This window comes from Armigeres subalbatus, chromosome 2 (genome assembly GCF_024139115.2).
Source record: "Armigeres subalbatus isolate Guangzhou_Male chromosome 2, GZ_Asu_2, whole genome shotgun sequence".
NCBI classification, from domain to species: Eukaryota; Metazoa; Arthropoda; class Insecta; order Diptera; family Culicidae; genus Armigeres; species Armigeres subalbatus.
This window is the reverse complement of record NC_085140.1, coordinates 110,979,578-111,000,906: the sequence shown is the minus strand read 5'-3', so window position 1 is coordinate 111,000,906 and position 21,329 is coordinate 110,979,578. Positions and strand designations below refer to the sequence as shown.

The window sequence follows — 21,329 nt, the reverse complement described above, 5'->3', positions numbered from 1 at the left end:
TTTTTCTTCAAAGGAGAAAAGTTTAATAACTTTGAATATGTCCAACCAAAACGTGTCAATTTTTTATTGAACAAAGTTTTATTATTGTAGAATTTAATAAATTCATTCAATCAAGTATTGCTTATATTCCATTGAATACAAAAAATAAAAGAAGATAAATACTCAACATGGACACACTTGATCCCCCACAGTTTGGACACACTTGATCCCGATATTGCATATATTCAGGCGTTTGTTGTGTACCATCGCATATTATTGTATTGTATGTAACTAATTGATCTGCTAAAATTCTTTTCTAGTTAAAATGTAAAAATAAATTCAATTTATCTTAAATTTTGTCAATCAGGCGATATGTGCACAATTTGAATTTCTCAATTGCCTTATTTCATTAACCGGAACAACGTGTAGTTGAACATACTAAGTTTTGATAAGTTTTATTAAATGCATTTTAACATTATTCTCAATGAGAAACAGTATAAATTATTTTTGAAAATACTCAACAAATCACTGGGCTTAAAATCAATATTGTTCTATTATTCAATTCTAGTATTCAATTCTTTCCGTTTCAACTAGGAGAAGTTTGCTTACAATCACCATTTATTTATAAATCTTCTTGAAGAATTTTTAATAATAGGCTCATTCAACAACTTTTGGTCAGTCGTTTAAGAGAAATCGCATTTGTGTAATAATAACACGCACTACAAAAAAATATGATGTTTAAAGCATGCGTGACAGTGCCATATTGATGTATGAAGTCACCATCCTGGTATGATCACGGTTGTGGTATTGGTAGTAGTCTGGCGATCTCGATGTGCCTTGTGCGGGGTTTCTTTGAATCCGGGGCTACTTTGGATGTTTGGTTTTCTTAAAAATAACTAAAAGAAAAAAATACCAAATTTTAAACACAAAGTGGCTATCTAACTATCAACAAGACACCCGAATGGTGATAATTGCAATTTAAGAGTAGTTAACGTTGTAATCCTTGTTTCAAAATGTGCAAAGTAGCCCCCGATTTGTCAGAGAAGCCCCACACAACGGTATCACAGACTTTTTTGTTGGCCCCAAAACAGGGATATTTACCATTGGCCATGGCATTTGCAGTGTGGCCAATTTTCAAAGATTTAATAGAATAATTAGATTTTAAAATTACAAAGATATATTTATGTATCGATTAACCATTTTTGGGAACATCATGGTTGTCGTGATATGACCACTGTCTTTCAGTGGAGTGAATGGTTTGCAGATAAATCATCATCACCATGCCAACTTTGTTGCTATAGCAGACAGTCTATCTGTCACTATTACTCTATTCGAGAACCAAAATACATGCCTTGCTTAATACCAACAATATTCCATTTTTGTACGACCTGCTATTACGACAGACTATGAAGAATTGTTAGGATTTGAGAATAGACCAATTTGACCTTTCATTAGACTTGTTCAGCTCATAAAGGGATCAATTTCCCCCTATATGGGGATCAAGTCTCCCGCAAGTTTTGAAAATACCAAATTTTCTCTCTTTTGGCAAAAACGATTTTTCGGTAACTTTCATGAACAAATACTTGCTTCCAATGACGTTTTTGAATAACTAATTGAATTCTATATCAAGTCCATCAAAAAGCGTGCAAACCTGTGCATGTTACGTCGAGAAATATCCTAAACAAAAAGTGGGGATCATGTGTGTCCAGTTTCCCCTACCAATGAACTTCATAGAATTTCTAATATTGAGACATTGCAACAAATGTCCAACAAAATAATTTCCAATTTTAGACAAAAATCGTTGCAATCTTCTATTGCAACGATTAACTCCTTGTACCCTTAGTATAAAATAGGTTAAGTTTAGTTTAAGTTGAAAACATTGTAATTCCTACATGGTTCAACCAGAGGAAAAATTCTAACTGCCAGAGGCAATTGAAATGTATTAATAATAACTAAAAAGTAACATAGCAAATAAGGATGATAGTGTTAAAAAACACGGAACACCTAGTCTAAGAGATGAATGCATGTATTAGATAATTAGCAAATAAAATTAGTTAAAAAAAAAAAAAAAAAAAAAAAAAAAAAACATTCTCTGTCGTTTCATTTGTTAGTGATTGAAATCTAATAAATCTAAAATCATTCCACGTCAAGCACCCGTGCGAGACAGTCCGCGTACGGTCGATTATTCTTCCGGATTTTTTCCTCAAAGTCAGGAATCATCGAAGTGCTATAGTGAAAGTGTGCTTATTTATAGCAAACATTGGTAAAGTTTTCGTCGTTTTTTGCAAAACTCATCGGCGTCCATCGTTACGCAGGCGTCCATCGTTCCACCACCATCATAACTGATCGTGCGCCTCCACCAACACATGCGCTGTCGTCCCGATACGGCAAAACATACTTTTGCATATAAACGATAAAGACGAATCCATAAAAAACTGGAAAACGATCCATAAATAACATCTGAATGTTCCTTAAAAGGCTACCATAAATCCATAAAATAGTTAATGAGATTCCATAAAGAATAATTTTTCGATCCAATGATCCATGGAAAATGATTCATAAAAAACTATATTTTGATCCATAAAACTATAAACTATAAACATTATCAAAATTATGGATCATATGACCAAAATTATGGATCATCATCATGATATAAATTGCGCAAATTTGAAATTTTATGGATCAATATATAGTTTTTATGTATCATTTTTCAAAGTTTTATGGATCATAAAAATATTCTTTATGGAATCTGTCGAACTATTTTATGGATTTATGGTAGTGTTTTATGGAACATTCAGATGTTATTTATGGATCGTTTTTCATTCCTTTATGGATCGTTTTTCCACATTGAACGGTGCAAAGTAAGGGCTACTTTCAGCAGAGTTATTTAAAGCTGACCCCATGCTATCTACGCAAATGTTGCATCGACTGTTCTACTATATCTGGGAAACCGCAACTTTTCCGGCTGACTGGATGCAGGGCATCTTAGTGTAGGTCCCAAAAAAGGGGGATATGACTGTGTGCGACAATTGGCGAGGCATCATGTTATTGTGCATTGTTCTCAAAGTTCTGTGCAAAGTTATCGACTCTCCGATGGCAGCATGCTGGATTTCGCCCAGGAAGGTCATGTGTGGACCATATTGTCACGCCTCGAATCATTCTTGAGCAAGTCAACGAATTTCAAGAGTCCCTCCACCAAGTATTCATTGACTATGAAAAAGCATCGTCTGAACCACGAAAATCTTTGGGGCCTCCTTAGACGCAAGGGAGTTCCGGATAAAATCGTCGGCCTCTTCGAAGCGCAGTACAAAACTTTTACGTACAGAGACCTGCATAACGGAGCTTTGTCTGACCCCATCCGGGTAGTCGCTGGAGTGAGGCAAGGATGTATTCTATATCCGCTACTGTTCCTCATCGTAATCGACGAGATCAGGGTGGGCGCGATTGATCGTGCATTGATCAGAACATCTAAACGACTTCGATTTGGCTGATGATATTGCTCTACTAGCACAACGGCGCTCTGATATGCGGAGTAAGCTGAACGACCTGGCAGAACGCTCCTCAACAGCACACAGTGTGCAAATTCGAGCCAAAAAACGGACGCAATTCAACCACGGTATGTACATATCTGGAGATTACCTTAAAAAAATCACAAAAATCCAAAGAATCTGATGGTGCCAACCCCTTTGCCGTTAGAATGCTGGAAGTGTCCTATTTTGTCTAATTTCCCCTACAAATAGAGGATTTTGCTAATGCATATGTTCACATCAATCGAAAAGACAGGGAAAACCTTGACTTGTGTTATGGAAACATTATAATGGGCCTCCCATATATTGTTGAGCACGGAGAAGTGTTTCATTTTGTCTAATACCCCCTATAAAATGCTGAGCGATTCCAAGTAACAGCATCAAAATTTAAGAAAATTTTTAATTCATGATTTTCTATTGAGTTGAAACTTTGCACAGTTTTTCAATTTCATCTAAATCGTCATTTTCAGCTATCAAATCTTCATATCGAATCACGACTAGCTGTACAAAAGAGTGTATGTGAAAATGGTTCAAAAATATTTAAAAGCTGCACAGCAAAACGGAATGTTCGATTGTTATGATTTTTCAGCAAATTTAGACAACTAAATGGTGATTCTTAAGAAAATGTGCACAGTAAAAAAAAAAATTTTTTTGCCTTTAAAAATATCATTTTGTCACAAAAACTCAAATATCTCAAAACCCTATCTTTTTCGAACGTAATTTTTTAGGGAAAACGGTCCATTATATTAGCTATCTACCATAAAAATTTGGTGATGGTAAACTAATAAACAAAAAGTTATGACATTTCAAACATTTCACAATTTTCACATATAGTAAACAAAAAAAATTTCCGTGTATTTTTTTTTCAAGAATCGCAGTTTGATGCTGATTTTATTGTTAAGGGCCTTGCGTGAGTTAAACAAGTTGTTTGTATGATATTCCATATTTATGTATTCATCGATATTATGTATATTATATGTATAAATATTATATGTTTAAATAAATAAAATGAATTAATATTATCCTAAGTATTAAATTAAATGTGGCAGTTACACAATGTTGTTATAGAAACTCTAAGAGTTTTGGGTTTGAATTTTGGTATGGGTTATGATATCACGAAAACAGTTTATTAATACTTATTTTTTATTTATTTTTATTCAAATTTTTTAAAATATCGAACACTTTTGAATTATTATCAGCACAGTTTGAGTATAGTTTTGCTTTAATTTTATTTTCCGACAATGGAATGAAACAGTGTTGGGTTCCTTGGATCGTTTTCGCGTTATTAAATTGCTCGCTGAGCTCTGAAGCCTTTATTTCGTACTCTTCAGTAGTAGTAAAACAAAATGATAATTTGGTTAAATCTTTTTCTTTTCTACGATTTGCCCAATCAAAAAGTTCTTTCGCAGTTTTATTTGGATGCTCACGTTCTTTGGCTAAACTTGCTCTTGTGGCCATGCTTTATTGTTCCTCCAATAGCATCACAAGGACCTTTGCCATGTGATGTAGCAAAAAAATGCCATTCTGCATCAATTCCGTACATTGATTTAAATTGACATAGGCTCGAAAAATTCTTACGATTTTTGTACTGCGACGCTGCTCCATCAGACATGAAATATATCTTTGACTTCTTTATGCTTATCAACGCGTAAAAGTTAATCATTTTTCAATGAACAAGTTTACGGATACTGAATCGTGTCTTAAATCTTCGGAAATTATAATAAAACTTAAGTGTTCAATTTGCGTACTTCCATTAAAATAAATAACGAATGGATGCATTGGAGCTTGTTGTACGATCCTGTGATGGGACTGCACGTCATTTCGCAATACAAAGCTGTGAGTTTCAGAAAAATCGCAAATGACTAAAATTCACCATTTTGTAATGTATTTTCGTATTTTTTAAACAGCTGGATTGTTCTGTTTTAATGAAATCGTGAGGGATTAAACTTTCTAATTTCAAGCAAAAATATGACACAAACTCATCTACAGGTTTTACAATAGTTTCTATGTCACACCTATCCGTGGTCACCCATTGCTCAAAATGATAACTGATCAATATATTTTTCTTCAAACTCAGCGAATAAAGTATTTTCCAATGATGAAGAATCTGGACAATCCGAACAAGATCGTAGATAGCAATTTGATGTTGTATTTTCACACAAAAGACTACCAGTTAACATTTTAATATCCTTTGTTAAATTGATTCTTTTCAAACTATGTAAAATAAGATTAATATTCTCATGGGTTGTGCACACACACACATTATGTGTTCCTGAATTGGAAAGAAGCTTACATTGCCTTGGCCGAAGGCTTGCAAATGAGGAAAAACCTATTTTAATATTATCGTGAATTTCCTTGAAGCGTGTGTACGCTTCTTTCAAAGTCGTCATCATTAATCGTTTTTGGATTGCTTGACGCTTTCCATCTTTTTTTACTGATACATAATCTTTTTGACCAGGCATAGCTCGACTTACTTCATCATCTTTAAAATATTGAACTACTATTTCTTTTGTCTCATCTGTTAATGCAGTACTAGACCTAGTATTTTTGGTTGAAAGACAGTTATTCTTCAATTGTTTTGCCTCTTTTACTGTATTTCTATTGGTTTTGAACTCATCAATGGCATCCTGAATAGACCACGAACTTGGCAGCATCGACAAAATCAATAATTTTTCTTTCCTTGTCGTGGCTGCATTCGAGAACCTTTCCTTCATATTTATAATTACCTCATCGTAGTCTGTATTTTCCACATCATCAGGTCCTAATTTGAAGAGGTTTCTTCGTACAGCTTCGTTTATCTCACGGTATTTTTCTCCGGGTAATAAACGTAGTCCATCTTACTCCATTTAATCGGAGTCACTTTTATCCCAGCTATGCCCTCGTTAAAGCGTTCGATGTTGACCTTTTGGATACACTCATCTTACGATTGATTTGTTGAAACAGATTTCGCTGATGGTACGGTGGCAAGGCTCTCAGCACTTAATACTTCTGGTAATTCCTCAGTTGTTGTCGATACATCTGGCAATTCCTCAGTTGCTGTCGTTTTCGAACTTCCTGCGCTCTGCTCAACCGATGATATACAGATTGCTCTTTTGTCAACGTTTAGACGGCAGGACGTGCAAATGCGTAAATTTGTATTCAATGTGGACATTGGAGCATAACCAGTCGCTTTCAGTTTATCTATGGTCCTTTCGGTGAGATTTCGTAACTCTTTTGAACACTTTTTTCCATCAAACGGCCTACAACAGTTGAGAAAGCGGCTACTCATGTTGTTCGTAATATTTCAATAAACAAAATCACTTTTAAGTTTTTACTGACTAGTTTGGTGTCATTTGCTTGACTGAAGAAAAATTACTATAAGATCTTTAACAACCTTAGTAGTAGTAATTTTTTGCTTTTTCGTGAGCATTGTCATGGTATGTACCTATCATGCATTTGTTGTTGTTGAGGATACCCGTTTCCTCCCGATCATAAAGTCTATTCTCTAAGAGGTATATTTTTGCAGGTAAACTATAGACGTACACGTGTATATAAATCTTTGATTTTGCAGCTTTTGTCTTAAAAATAACATTTCTGATATGTTTCTATCAACGTTATTATCAACAGGTTTCAACACTATTAAAAGAATTTTTCGCCAGTCACGTGCAATGAAAATTATGACACTATCAATACTTTTGATCACAACACTGGATCGTGTCTAAGTTTCTTATAGATGCTATGAATAATTAAATCAAAATATCATGAAAACAACTTGTTTAAATCACGTCCCTTAACAATAAAATCTGCATCAAACTGCAATTCTCGAAATAACTTACACAGAAAAAAATTTTTTTTTACTAAATGTGAAAATTGTGAAATGTTTGAAATGTCATAACTTTTTTGTTTATTAGTTTACCATCACCAAATTTTTATGGTAGATAGCTAATATAATGGACCGTTTTCCCTAAAAAAATTACGTTCGAAAAAAGATAGGGTTTTGAGATATTTGAGTTTTTGTGACAAAAATGATATTTTTAAAGGCAAAAAAATTTTTTTTACTGTGCACATTTTCCTAAGAATCACCATTTAGTTGTCTAACTTTGCTGAAAAAATCATAACAATCGAACATTCCGTTTTTGCTGTGCAGCTTTTTAAATATTTTTGAACCATTTTCACATACACCCTTTTGAAAAGTTAGTCGTGACTCAATATGAAGATTTGATATCGAAAAATGACGATTTAGATGAAATTGAAAAACTGTGCAGAGTTTCAAATATTTTCGAAATGGTCGCTCAGGATCGACTGACATGCCCCCGTGGAATGCCTCTGCTTCAGATGATACAAATTTAAGATTCGAGGAGATCATCAAATGAGTTACTGTCAGTTATGGAATTCAGGACGTTGAAATAGTGTTATCCTCGGAAAATTCACTGCGAATATGTTTAGTGTCTGTTTTTGTCTGATGCCCCCTATAATTTAAAAATATTTTCAAAAGTATAACATCGAATCAATTTTCAGTTTTGGAAAATGTACTGAGATCATTGAAGACTATTGTAGGCATATCAAAAGGCTATTCCTTTTTTGCAGTGTCCCTTCAGTGTCTCATTTTGTCCAATATCCCTTATACGTTGAACCGTTTTAAATTCAATTTAACAGAACACACAAATTAAAAGCTCGAGAAAATTTTGTGAAAATCGACGAATTATCTGGACAATAAAATGTGACTGTTCCTAGGAGGTTGAATAGTGTCTGATTTTGCCAAATATCCCCTATAGTTAAATGAAATTTTAAAATAAGATAGAGCATATCAATTAATAACTCTGAAAATTATATGAGCATCTTTGCTTACTTAGTGGACATTTTAAAGAGAGTTTTTTTTTCTCTTTTCGTTTAGAGTGTATCGTCCAGTGTCTCATTCTGTCCAATACCCCTATACATTGAAATTCTTTTAATGCACAAAAACATCAATTAAAGTTCGAGAGAATTTTGTGAATTGTGCTAATTTTAGCAAATCACTTGAATAATAAAATAAGGCCTAAACCTCGGCCTTAGCTAATTAACAGGGAGCTGGGTAATGTCTGATTTAGGTCAATATCCCCTATATTTAAATGAAGTCACAATATATGGTCGGGGTTCAGCCAAAACACACCAAGCCCCAACGAAAAATTACCGATTTTTCTGCCCAAATTTTCATTTTGCAGATTTAGTTGATCGCAAATCGTATAGGATATCCCTCAACCCCATAACTGAGGATATCCTACTCTAAATGCACACTTGAATTGATATGAAACTATTTCCATTGTCCTTTTACGAACAAAATATTTCAAGTCAGTTGAAAAGCCGCTTGGTGCGGTTCTGAACCCCGACCATATAGTAGAACAAATCAATAAATAGCTTAGAAAACTATATCAAGATCCTTGCGTATTGTAGTGAACATATTAAAGAAAGGTTGTTTTTCTTAAGTGCACCGTCCAGTGTCCCATTCCGACTAACACACCCCAGCCATTGAACAAATAATAAATGTTATGGACTGTCGAGAGAACTTTGTGGAATTATTCGAATCATCTGGAAAATGGCTTTCGTTTCTGGCTTTACCGAAGAGAGCAATAACGAATATTAAAATGTGACTATATCGAAATTAAACAAATAAGTTATACTGTTCCGACATCTATTTAATCGAATCACGGACTAAAGTTTCAAAGTTTAGACCATAACTCCAAAACAAAGACCAATTTAGCTGATTTTCAATAGTAAAAAAATAGACCTAATTATCCGCTTGAATGAGATGAGCAAATTGGTCAATGCCACAAAGAATTTCAATGTATAGGGGGTATTAGACAGAATGAGACACTGGACGATGCACTCTAAGAGAAAAAAACTCTTTATAATATGTCCACTAAGTAAGCAAGGATGCTAATGCTAATTTTCAGAGTTATTAATTGATTTGCTCTATCATATTTTAAAATTTCATTTAACTATAGGGGATATTTGGCAAAATCAGACACTATTCAACCCCGTAGGAAAAGTCACATTTCATTGTCCAGATAATTCGCCGATTTTCACCAAATTTTGCTTTCAGCTTTTAATTTGTGTGTTCTGTTAAAATGAATTTGAAACGGATCAACGTATAAGGGATATTGGACAAAATTGAGACACTGAAGGGACACTGCAAAAAAGGAATAGCCTTTTGATATGCCTACAATAGTCTTCAATGATCTCAGTACATTTTCCAAAAATGAAAATTGATTCGATGTTATACTTTTGAAAATATTTTTAAATTATAGGGGGCATCAGACAAAAACAGACACTAAACATATTCCCAGTGAATTTTCCGAGGATAACACTATTTCAGCGTCCTGAATTCCATAACTGACAGTAACTCATTCGATGATCTCCTCGAATCTTAAATTTGTATCATTTGAAGCATTTTATAGGGGGTATTAGACAAAATAAAATGAGACACTTATCCGTGCTCAACAATATATGGGAGGCCCATTATGATATTTTCATAACACAAGTCAAGGTTTTCCCTGTCTTTTCGATTGATGTGAACATATGCATTAGCAAAATCCTCTATTTGTAGGGGAAATTGGACAAAATAGGACACTAGCATTCTAACGGCAAAGGGGTTGGCACCATCAGATTCTTTGGATTTTTGTGATTTTTTAAGGTAATCTCCAGATATGTACATACCGTGGTTGAATTGCGTCCGTTTTTTGGCTCGAATTTGCACACTGTGCAGCGGGTCTCATTATCAACGTTAACAAGACCAAATCGTTGGATGTAAACACAAACAACCCCTCCAACTTTACGGTAGCCGGGCAAGCATTGGTGAAGATCGAAAACTTTCAATATCTTGGCAGCCAGTTAGCATCGGACGGTGGAACCCAGATCGAAATAGGAGCACGGATCAAGAAGGCTAGAGCTGCTTTCGTGAGGTTACAAAATGTATGGAGTCAACACACCAAATTTCGAATATTCAACTCAAAAGAAAAAATTTGTGTTATTGTACTGTATTACTGGGACTTGGTGTGTATCAGCAGAGATTACGCAGAAACTGCAAGTATTTATCACCCGATGTCTACGTTTTATTTATAATTCGGGCCTGGTGGCCCTACAATTGGATCTCTAATGCTGAGCTCCATCGACGATGCCATCAAAAACCGATATTGACAGAAATTCGAGAGCGTAAATGGAGGTGGGTCGGCCACACATTACGAAAGAGCAGAGACGAAATCTGCAAGCAAGCGCTGAACCCAGGGGCTCGTGGCGGCGTAGTGTTACGAGTCATGCAGAGCAAATATCGCACCAAACGCGAACGTAAACAAGCTTCGTATGAATGATGCCTAAAACACTACTGCATTCCTACACCCCACCATCAGCGTCAAAGAACGCAATTCGCAACGCACTCACAACTGACTCACGGAATGATTTCCGCCACCTTTGTCGGTGAAGTGGATAGACGATTGTTAGTCTACAGGACAACTCGCACGAGTTCGCACAGTCGCTCGACGACGTTCTGAATTCTCCGGGTGTGCTATTTAGTGAATACCAGCTAAATCTCAGTAGGATTCCAACACTTAGCAAAGTATCTTACACATCCGCGGGAACCGAAAGGCGCTAGAAGATCTCCACACCGCATAGCAAAGCCATCACAGCGAGACCACCCTGCACGCACATGTAAGCCAAAAAAAAATGCCAACCACATGTACGAAAATTTAATCTAAATCCTTCACTCAGACCATACCCTGAAACTGCTGCGCCCACCAACGATTGTAGCAAGCCGTTTTCGTTAGGAAGCAGTCCGGAAGGCACACAGAAACGCTCATCCGCAACATTAGAGCATTGTGTAAGGTAATTCCATCATCCCAATATCAATTGGCAATCATTCTAATTGGATTAACTCCATCAGCTACGTCGGCGAAGAGCAACGTGTAAAAAAACACCTGAATACAGACGACACCACACAACGAGGCCTCCAAAGAGAGGTAATTTCCAATTGGAAAGTACATTTAGCACCGGACTAATGGTTTGTCCAATACAGGCCTCTTTCGCAGGTTTCGATTCGCTTCAAGTGGCCTCCGTGACTGTCCAGGTTGGAAACGAACGGGCATCGATCGCGCCTTCAATAGGCGAAGCGTATGTGGATGTGCAAAACGTAGGTCGACAAAATAGTGCTAGTAAAGTGAGTGTGTGACATACAGCCAGCAGCGCGACATGTATGTGTCGCATTGAACTCACATTGACCAGGGTGAGAAGTGATCTCTGTGCAACGTCGCATCGAAGTAAAGAGTGCAACATTGAGAATAGTCGCACTGAGTGCATCCAGTGGAGGAATGCATCTGTGTGTAGTGGCCAGGCAAAATACGTGTGTGAAAGCACATTCCGAAATAGTGCGTTCGAAGCATTATGCATCCCGAGCAAGGCATGGCACCAAGGTGCTACTCGTAGGCTCCCATCCTGTTGGAGCCTGAGCAACAACATATCAGCACGGGGCCCCGATCATCGTTCGTGCAGCCGCGGTAGCTTAAGCAACAGTAGTGCGCAGGTACCACTAGTAATAATGTCAGGGAAATTGGGGGAGTTTTAAATCTGTTCAATACAAACATGTAACGTTCACGTTTTGTCTTTATTATTATTTGTGTGCCTTATCGACTGGTCGAAGACCTCAATGACCATTGAAACGCTTTAGCCGGGCAGGACTATAAATGCTACAGGTCTCCGCTCACTCGATGAGTTTCATTGTGCTTTTCTTGTTTTCCCATATTACCCGCCAATGACACAAGCGTCATGGATATTAAGTAAATCGATATGAAATTAGTAATAGTAGCCTCAACAAGGAAATAAAGGAAGTCGACAGGAATCTGACCTGGGCCCAGGTCAAGGCTAAAGCAAGCAGCCGCTCAGGATGGAGATCTTTTACGTTGGCCCTATGTTGGCACTAGGGGTGCTCAAGGATACATGAGTGAGAGAAAACAACCGCTTTATTTCTTAACAACCTTTTACATCGGTGTGTTCATCAAAGTCTAATAAGCCAAACACAATGGATATGTTTGCGTGCGTCATTATGGATTTCCCGAACCATTTATGTGAGTTTGTCGCTCATAATCATAAATATTTAATTTTTGTGTCTAGCTTTTTTTTAGCAAACTTTACTATGTTTAAATAAAAACAAGTCACGATTGCGTGAGGATGTGTGAAGTGGAGTTTATTAAGGAAATTGCTATCTTTTAATGCAATTTTGTTGTATGATCGGGTTTGGAACTTAATCAAAAGTTTTATTTTGCATAGTATTGTAACAAAAATAAAAAAGCTAGCAAATAATATCATCATTATGGATCACCCGAAAAAAAATTCAGATCGAATTATGCTTCAAATTCAAATTTTTCCATAGCGTGTAATTTTCAGAATTTTTAACTGTGTAGATTTTCATTTTAAAAATCATTAAAAAATCAAGAAAAATACGACAAAACGAGAAAAAAGTTCAATGGACAATTGATAAAACTAGAACGTAGATTATGGTGAAGTTTTGGCAGCCAGCATTGGTTACAAGTAAATGATGACGGATTGTTTTTGGCGCAGTTTATCCATCACCAGATAGTAGTCGATGTTAGTGCCATGATATGTTCTGACGTCGATAATGTCGAAGAAGTGCCGTCCATCAATCAGAACGTGGTCATATCATTGGTCAATCGCCCATTTTTTCATTCAAAACATATTGTCCACATCTTTATTGATCAAAAATTATAAACGTTATTTCATAGGAAATGCGCTTTTTCCATAGTTGATATCTCGATTAAATTATTTTTTCTGATTATTATCTTACTGAGATAGGTAGCTCTAATATAGTCAAAAAATGACTTCGTTGAAAAACCTGAAGAAAATAATAGAAAATTGCTCTGAACTTGTAAGCATAGGCGGTATTTCGAAAAATTTCATTTCAGGTGGTTCGAAACGAAATTCCGCGGAATTTGAGCATGGCGAAATCTGATTTCTTGATTTCGTTTCGTTTCGTAAAATTACAAAAAATTCGCTTGAAAAAACTAGCTTTTAACGAAATTTAACGGAATTCCGCGGAATTTCGAAAAAAATTTAGACTTAAGCCATACTATCTCGTACGGTCGTGTATTATCAAAAATTTTGGCTGCGCCGCTTTTTTCAAAACTTAATGTTATACAAATTAACACTTACTACATAATCCCATTCTGAGTCTACAAATACGCAAACATCGGCAGTTTTTTGTTAGAAATGTCTAAAAGAAAACGAAAAATATCCTTAACTATTCTATCCTATTTTTTTCAAAGGTGATCCGATTTAAGACATCAGGCTCAGAGTGTAAATGTACTCAGATATGAATCAGATCAGTATAACTTTTTCATAGAGGCAAAACCGTGGCGTGGATTCATGGGGCCCTTGTGTAGTATTTTTAGAGCGCCTCTTTCTTATTAAAGGTCAACTTCTTCACCTCTTATGCCTCAAACCAGGTTTGTAATATGGCAAATCACACATAACTTTTGAAAGAACAATTATATACCTGAGATTTTGGAACATGAAGCACAGTATAGGCTGAGCTTTCTCACGATGTATTAGTATTCAAAATCGGTGGTTGCGAACCTAGCGAAAAACTAGTTTTCAAAAATACATCCAAGATGGCGGCCATTATTGCAAATTGACGGTATGCTGATCTCTGATATCTGTTGAGAAATGTTGGAGTTATGACAGTTTTGGTAAGTCAATAATTGACAAAAATCGAGGGGTCCATAAAAGTGATTACGTGTATAATTAACGAGGGGTCCATCTTTCTGAGGAATATTACTTGGATCTTTCATATACTTACCGAAAGCTTTCGAATGTACATAAATTCAAGCATTTTTAAGAACCTCGTGCAAATAGTCGCCCGGTCTCAGCGAGAATTACTCTATTGTTAAACGAAGCACTTGATTGCGTTGGATTGATTTGAATCACGGTTTTCGTCTTCGAGTTTTCAAAATACCTTCGTTAACAATAAATATTTGATCGCTTACCAAGGTGGCTTAGCATGCATCACCTTTTCAACAAACCAAAGATTCCTTTCCCGAAGCACTCACGGAGAAGCAGAGCATTCATCGGTCTCTTATAATAATGAGTGTCAAACTAGTTTTCCTCTCCTAATCCTGAATTGACTGTAAGGGCGTAACCGGCTAATACTGTCCATAGCAGCTGTTTCTTGCACTCAATTGAAGTCGGTTAAGGATGAAAATTTGACAACAATTTTTGCCTCATATGCACAAACAGATATGAGGCAATACAAGGACAAACATATAACAGCTTTGTTCGTCGAGTTGATAATATATAAGACTATTGGTCTCCGAGCTTCCTATAAAAAAGTTGAATTTGGATGGAAATGTTATTCTTTTCTTACAAGTTTATTTTATGAGAAAGAAAAAATTATTTCTTCATACCTGGTAAACTCCTGTAGAAACTTTACGATCACATTTTTGAAACACAATCTGAAAAACATATCTGGCGAGCAAATGTATGCTATTATCAATTCTCTATCTGCGTATGCGCCTGGCAGATATATAAATGAGTATCCCACTAGATAAAAAAAATTGCATTAATTTTCTAGCTCTGAGTTAGCTCAATGTTAAGGAGGACGAGCTCGGTGGTCTAGTGGCTACCGCTTCTGCCTTATAAGCAGGAGGTCGTGGGTTCAATTCCAGGCTCGTCCCTTTCCTACTTTGTATTTCTATCATAGTTCTTTCTGTGTTTCACGTTCGACCAACACGATTCCTACTGTTATAACCTTACACACTAACAATTCCAAAACCCCCCGTGGCACATATGAGAGGTCGTAGAGTTCTCTGCATCTTTCTTAAGTAGGTGTCCGACTAACCATCCTTCCCCTTCCCCAGCATTCGCAAGGACGTGGCCAGGACAGATCTGGACTATTGGAGAGTGCATTGCATCCATCTAAGAGATAGTGATTAGTCCCAAATCAATATCTGTGGTAACGGATGAAAGTGATGCTACTCTCATACAATAATCAAGGCTTGTACCACCTACGAATTTGTGCGAATTGCTCAATGCTAATGCTAATGCTTGAGTTAGCTCAATGTTAAGGTTTGTAACAGAATTCGAATCAAAATACAAAAATATTCCACAATTCCTAAATGTTTATATTACTGATATAAAGCTTGACTGATATAAAATTGATCAGATTCGGGAGTACACACTCCACGATAAATTCTTTTGAAAGATGCCCAAATGATAGGGTATTGTCTTACCCCCAATGGTGAACGGGAACGTGGTGATTCATCACAGACTGGGCAAAACAGCTCATTGCAGTGAGCGGATCTGATCCGTTCAGTTCATTGAAAAGAGTCAGCTCCTTAGATCAGCTCTTCAGTTCTTTAATGCTACATATATTAAAAAATAATTGTTAATATTATTATTTTGATTTTAATTATTGTTCAAAAATTTGAAAAATGTATGTCATTCATTTATTTATTCATTCATTCATCATTCATCTATTTACCTCACTTTGAAATTTTTAAAATGTTAAGCTATAGTGAGGTAATAATTTCTTTTGAAAAACTGACAATTTTAAACTAATAACATTTATTACGCTTTTTCTGACCGTCTAGTTTTGAAGTCTAGGAGTTCATTTAGAATCATCACATTTATTTCTATACAAAAACTAACTCAACATTATTTTCTATTCATAATTCTAAGTTACATTTTGTTGATAACGTTTCTCAATCCGTTAATTTGAATAGTTCAGTCCCTAGTCTCTGATATGTATATGAACCATATCACGTGTCATAAGTTTTCTCTTCACAGTGCAGTAAATCAATGCCTTGTTTGCGCGCGCTTCTAGCCATGCGTAGTTGACATTTTCATACAAGCGAGCCCATTCATCTATATTGGTTCCCGAAATGCGAGAGAACTAAAAAGAGAGTAAAAAATACAGAGCACGGTGCTACAAATAGAGCGCACATGTAGCAGTATGCTGGCGGGAAAACCCGTCGCAAGCAAAAGATCCGCTCCGTGCAAGACACACACTCTAACTTTCACCTACTCAGTGACTGAGTAAAATTGTATTGCCGTCTCATTTCTTCTCACGGATATTTTACTCATTTTCCGTCAATTGCCGGACTACTCATAGCTATGAGTAGTTCCGCTTTTGGCGGAAACTGAGTAAAATTTCCTTGCGAAGAAAAGAGATGGCAATACAATTTTACTCAATCACTGAGTAGATGAAAGTTAGCGTGCTGATCTGAATCGAGATCCGTGTCGCACGGATCTGAGCTGGTAGCGCAGCTCTCACCTCCATGTCACAGCAATTTCGAGCTGGACGACGACATGAGCTAAGCCGGGAGTTGTTCGGATCTTCGGATCTTTTGCTTCGCTCTAACTTTCACTTACTCAGTGACTGAGTAAAATTGTATTGCCCTCTCTTTTCTTCTCACGGAAATTTTACTCAGTTTCCGCCAAAAGCGGGACTACTCATAGCTATGAGTAATCCTGCTTTTGACGAAAACTGAGTAAAATTTCCGTGGGAAAAAAAGAGAGGGCAATACAATTTTACTCAGTCACTGAGTAAGTGAAAGTTAGAGTGTTGCTACGGTTCGTTCGCTACTGCACTACTAGGTATCTCTTGCACGCTAACTTTCACTTACACGCTTAAAATGACTTACATATTTTTGTGTTCCGTTCACACAAAACGGGCCTCTCCTGGAACAACTCATATTATGAGTAATTACGATGTTACTCATTTTGTGTAACCGATAGCCGATGATTTTAGGTGAGTTCATTTTACACAGCGAGAGAGCAGTCGAAAATCGAACCTAACCTCAATTGTATGTTTTCAAATTGATGGTAAAGTAAGCCAACTTTTCCATACTTATTCAGAGGCTTCTCCAATCGTTTCGATCAACAAAACAAAGTGCGATGCTTGTATTCGCACATTTTTTTTGTTTCGCCATCAAAGCAAAAAGAAAAACCTCCGAAAAAGTACGATTTCTTGCCTCACATTCTGCACCCGTTCGCCATCATAGCGACCCGAAGGGACTTTGACTGTTCGAGGCAAACTCACTCACACATATCATGCACATGTGAGACATTATACAGCGACTGCTCGTGTTTCACACAAAATTTTCACTCATAGTGAGAGTTGGCCAAGGCGTCGCCGTAATGCGATGTGTACTTGACTTTAAGCGTGTACTCAGTGACTGAGTAAAATTGTATTGTCGTCTCTTTTTTCTCACGGAAATTTTACTCAGTTTCCGCCAAAAGCGGGACTACTCATAGTTTTGAGTTGTCCTGCTTTTGACGGAAATTGAGTAAAATTTCCGTGGGATGAAAAGAGAGAGCAATGCAATTTTACTCAGTCACTGAGTAGGTGAAAGTTAGTGTGTGTGTGTGTGTGTGTGTGTCCGTTCGTAGCGCCGAGTATATGGATATGGGTTTAGAAATAGACGGCAAGCTAGATTATTTTTGCTAGTGTGTTTCTTATTCCTTTCTGCAGCAGAAACGATTTCTGTTGCTTGGCTAGATGGTGCTGTCGCTTGGATTGATGGTGCTTGAGGTGCAAATAATAAACGATCAGCACGTGCGCGGTACTGGAGTGGAATGCTCATACAAGCTCGCTTGTGTTGTGTACCGCGAGCGTGGTATTTTCGTTTGTGTTGTACAAATTACAACAGCGCGCGTACTCGAGTGCGTACACTCGAGGGAGTTTCTCTAGGCGCGTGTTTGACAATGATTTCATCAATTTAAAGTGAGCTGCTGAACTGGGGTTCTTTAAAAAAGATCCATGGCTCATCAGCTCAATGTAAGGAAGCGAATCTTTCGAACAGCTCCTGAGCGGAGTGCCCATCTCTACTATGGGTCGCAAAGCAGTTATTTGAATTTAAGAAAATTAAATCAGAATTGCGTACATAATGTAAAATCAGTCCAATAAAAATTCCGCGGAATAAAAACATTTCGTTTCGTTTCGAAAAATTTCGAATTAAATGGACCTAGATTTCGTATTCGATCGTAATTTCGTAAACGATCTCGTCTTTCGTCTCAAATGTAAATATATATTTCGTTCCTTTTCGTTTCGAATCAACATAGGCATTTTAAATCGTTTCGTTAGGAAAAAGTGTCTTATCGCATACCCTTATGAACTTGGGTAAATCGCAGGGCATTCTCTAATAACAGAGATTTATCTTGACACGATATAGATATGGATATAGTTAGACATTCACAAACATATACAGAGCTCTAGAAAGTCTCATGAGTATCACGGGGCTTATGAATTTCAAGTAATAATGAAAAGAAAGAAGTGATTGGAAGATAATGAAATACAGATCCTAGTGTTGAATTTTATTTTTTAAATTAAAAAAAATCGCGTACTTTGAAGTAAAATAAAAATAAATCAAGATAAAACAAATGGATGAGCATGATCTTGAAAAAACAATTTATCAGACAGAAAGCAATAGCTATTAGACAACCAAGTCCGTATTTTTGCATTATGGTTTTAACATGAATAGTCGACGAAAAGCAAATTATATTACAATCTTTTTCTTACCTCCATTGATCTAAGAGTCCAAACGCGAGAAAAAGATTTGGTTGTATAGAAATACATGATGCGTCTATAACCAGTCTAACTTAACCAATCAGTTTACATCCAACTTGCACTCCGTAAATTACTAAATCTGCTCATACCTAATTCAGTTACCATTTCCCGTAATTGATTTTCTTGGCCAACTGCCGCAGTGTCTTCCAATAATATTCATATTTCAATTTGTATCTGTCACTCGGCTACCGGCCGTTATACGAGCTGGTTTCAAGAAGGCGCATCCGTTTTGGCCAAGCTTCCAACCTATTTAAGTTTTAATGTCAATCCGCACTGCAGTACTGTGGCTCGGTGTCGGGGTAAAGATTTTGCAGTGATTGTTTGTGTAATAATTCATAGCTAATGACTAAAGTTAATTGAACGTTCTGCGCCGTCATTTCTACAACTTCTGCCGTTTTACTGCTTCGGCTTCGGCTGCGTGCCTCAATCCATTAGTTAGAACACCAAATACATATACGTCGAAGTGGTGTACCACTTCCATACTGTGTCCTACCGACGGCGACCAACTCACAGTCCGCAGGCACACGGACCTGATTGGACTGAGGAGAAAGCCAAAGTCCTAGAACTACACTCTGGAAGATACTATGTAGTGCAAACAAATAAATCCATTAATTATGATTGTAATTTAATGCGTCCATTTCCCTCCCAGGGCACCGATTCTCTGCCAGCCACCTCGCCACGCTGGTTCTTTGTTGTCCGAGATCGAGGCGAAAATAACGAATAAATCAAGAAAGCAAAGGGAAAAATCAGTCAGGGAAAAAAAATGCAAATTCATATTTTTCTCACTGAAGAAGGATATAGCCACTGCATTGGGGAACTGTCGAACGATAGTGTGGTGTAAATTTAAATTACAGTTGGAGCAAAAGTTTTGAAGCGAAGGACTCCTTCAGGGAGAGTTCTGCTGCTAACAATCAGATCGATATTGTTCAATAATGGTAATGTCCTCTTTGTGATTTTCCCCCCATTTCCCGTGGAGGAGCAGCTCGTGGCACTCGAAAAAAGGGGTTGACTGATGATAAGGTGGAATTTTCGCCGAGCTCCGTTCAAAAGTGTCCCTGGTAAGCAATTTCCCGATAAGCGATATACATGTCGGACTGTTTTGACAGGAAAATATAGCTGTCTGTATTACGGAACTGGGAAGGCGGAAATTTCATGTTGGGGTGTCATTGCATCTTCCTACACTCCATTCAATCCAAGTTCCAACATCATTTTAAGCGCAAGAAGTCAATTCCATCAAATCCATTGAATATATTCCCAAGAAGATAACCCTTTTTTATTGCACGCTGGTACAATTCAATAAAGCTTTCCCAGATCAAGATAATAACATAACATCGTCTCATTGAGAGCGAGATGTTGTAATGCCTTCCAGTTAAACTAAATTGCCCAAATAATACTGTATACAACTCATGATCACATATTCGGTTGGCTTTTGGTGCCCCAATTGCCTCCAGCCTCTGGCAGATTGTCACGCATGCTGGCGCACTAGTAGTGGGACGTACTCAAATTACCAACATGTAGCACAATAAGACGGCCATGATGGAGATGGAAGCAGTGCGTTGTGACATGGCACAAGCAGGACGGACTTGTGCTTAACAATTTCTAAGCACGTTATTGTCAGTATGATCCCTCGAATCGTTATGCGGAACGTTAGGAAAAGTGCAATCATAATCAAATATCTTTATGTAAGTGGATTAAATTGAGAAAATATTGCGGGACATCGTTTATCAGCAAAACTTATGTACACTGAATGAAATAAAAATAACACCACCATGTGACAATATTTTCGTAATTTGCAAATAAATTATGACGATGTTGATTGAGATTGTTAATACCATCTGTTTCACGTATTTTAAGTTAAATAAAGTTGGCATTTCATTCATTTATTTAGCTTACATCTAAACAGATAACACTAAATCAACAATTTGACGCCACAATACACGGTTCGAGGCCACAGTTCTCCATCCTCGATTTCACCCCACGCTCGCCAAGTCGCTGCGCTCGACGTCGTCTTGCATCTGCCGAATCGGAAGCGTACACCTTCTTCGCTGTTTCGGCATTCTTGAAACATGCCTTGCCCGTTGTGCCCTTCCAGCTTTAGTTACCTTCTGGATACTGGGTTCGCCGTAGAGTTCGGTGAGCTCGTGGTCAAGTCTTCTTCGGGACGACCTTCTAAAGCAGTAACAATCGGGTTGTACGATTCCGAAAGGCTTGACAACAGAATCGCAACAACCAGCTCCTTC

The 21,329-nt window shown here is 37.1% G+C and overlaps 1 long non-coding RNA gene across 1 annotated transcript; it reads left to right on the top strand.

Moving 5' to 3' along the window:
- The first annotated feature begins 10,767 nt into the window (after positions 1-10,767).
- On the top strand, positions 10,768-11,450 carry LOC134214941 (uncharacterized). Its single transcript, XR_009979979.1, has 3 exons — positions 10,768-11,165; positions 11,226-11,339; positions 11,398-11,450. It is a non-coding gene; the product is annotated as an uncharacterized LOC134214941 (long non-coding RNA).
- Positions 11,451-21,329: the final 9,879 nt, after the last annotated feature.